Consider the following 2,345-nt stretch of genomic DNA (forward strand, 5'->3'; position numbering starts at 1 on the left):
AAGAATTATAAGACTGAACCACCCGGATGGAATCATGATAATCAGCTAGAAGACGGGTGCAAAAGAAAGATTTGGGACCCCGGAATTCATTCTGGCAACCAACACTCTTGGGGCCTTGTCACTTGCTTTAACCTGCGCCTAGTTTAGGATCTCGGAGGCTACTAGAAGTACAAACATTGGTGGAGATTCCTGGATGAGTTCAAGCACAAGCCACCATAACAGGGAGCTCATCAAATATCCAATTTAAGGACTTTAACTAAAAATGCTAGGTGGGAGACAACCCACCATGGTATGATCGTCCCTTTTTCAGTTTTAATTCTAGTCTGTTTTGTTTGTTTTTGAGTTTTATTTTATTTTATTTCATTGAACCTGGAATTACTCATAACATCCATATCATTTTTCACTCTGCATACTGCAGCAAAAAAAAAAAAGAAGCACGCACGCGACGCGTCTGCGTCAGGTGGGAACATTGGCCTCCCACGCGACCGCATCACCCACGCGGCCGCGTGACCTGAATATCGACGTGAAAAGGGTGCTTGACCGAAAGTTGTGCTGGAGTGGTGATGGACTGGTGCTAAACGCACAAGCCCTACGACGCGACCGCGTGACCGACGCGACCGTGTCATATCCTAATATTGGCCACTCACGCGATCGCATGACCCACGCGATCGCGTCACCCGAAATTTGGCAAAATAAGATTTCAAACAGAGAGTTGTGTGAGTGCGAGGCTGTCCTCGCGCCAGTAGCATAAACGAGTCACGCGACCGCGTGACCGACGCGACCGCGTCAATCCGAATAAATGAAAGTCGCGCGACCGCGTGCCCCACGCGTCCGCGTCGCTCGCGCCGCACAGCTCATCCAACTCTGCCAAAATATCTTATATTTTTGTTTTCCAAATCCTTATTTTTTATCTTTTCTTATTTCTTTCTTCTTCCTTTCTTATTTTCTTTCTCTTCCATTCTATTTTATTTAATTTATTTGCATACCTTCATTCATTGCATCATTTTCATTGGTGTTAGAAATTTATTTACTTTACCTGTGGATTATTAAAGGAATTGTTTGACAATTATATATTACTTTTTAAAGGGTTGCTTGCATGCTCAATTTAATACTTTCAATAGCTTATTTACCATGCTTTCTATGTGTTTGTGAAAAAGCCCGTATGGCATTGTGCACTATTTTTCGATTTCTTTCTATCTACCACTCTAAATGCTTGCTTTTTACAAAACCCTTTTTATATTATATTATTTAAATATAATTGTTATTACAAACATGCTAGTTTGAAAGACTTGGTAATCTAACTTGGACATTGAATGCTTGATCTATGCTACTCATGCCTTTGCCAGCATGCCAATAAACATCTTGCATTTAATTGTCATTACATGCACTTGCTATATTTCTATTGATGAACTTTTCACATATAGTCATGACCATGTGTTAACGTCATTCTTCTTTATTGTGCATTGATTACCACCTTTTTCGCTCTCTTCCTTGCTCTAACCCTTAGCTTTAAAAGTTACTTTCTTTTTCCCTTTTCAGGATGGCCACCAAGAAGGGTAAAGAGAAAGCTACTCCCAAACCACCGGCAAGGAAAGGAACAAAAAGAGCCCCAGCTGAGGAACCACAACCCCCGTCCACTTGTACATCTCAGCATGCACCGAGGACGGTGAAATCTTTAAGTGTGGGGAGGTCGATATCGATCTCCATGGGTTAGTTACTCTTCTATCTCAACACCAATGGTTTATTTTCCTTGTTAGTTGTTGTATTTGCATGTTTGATTGCATATTTATTTGATTTTGTGCATATTTTACCATTTGGTTGAAGTAATATTTTCTTTTTCAAGAAACTTTTTAGAGTATTTCACTAATTTGAATAAAAATTTAATGTTACACTTGTTTGAAGAAATATTATACTGGAACATGGTTTAGAGCTCGAACACACAAAACCTGTGAGATTTTTGAGCCTATGTGAATTGGTTGCATTTTACCAACCAATATTTTATTTTTGGTGTGTGTTTTTCTCTCTAAAATTGTGATATTTGTCTTGCTTAATTCTATATTTTCATGGATTGATATATGCATACACTTACATGATTGAGGCCTTTGTTTCACTGAGGTTACATACACATATGGCCTTACCCTTTCATTATTCTTTGCAAACCAATGTTGAGCCTATTATACCCCTTTGTTCTTTACTTTAGCACATCATTAACTCTAAGCGGAAAATAATAATGTCCTTAATTTGAATCCTTGGTTAGCTTAGACTAGTGAAAATGCTCATGAATTAAGTGTGGGGAAAAGTGAATTTGGAAACATTTGGTTTGAGAATTGAGTATGTTAGAATTT

The sequence above is a fragment of the Arachis ipaensis genome, chromosome B06 (assembly GCF_000816755.2).
Source record: "Arachis ipaensis cultivar K30076 chromosome B06, Araip1.1, whole genome shotgun sequence".
Taxonomy (NCBI): Eukaryota; Viridiplantae; Streptophyta; class Magnoliopsida; order Fabales; family Fabaceae; genus Arachis; species Arachis ipaensis.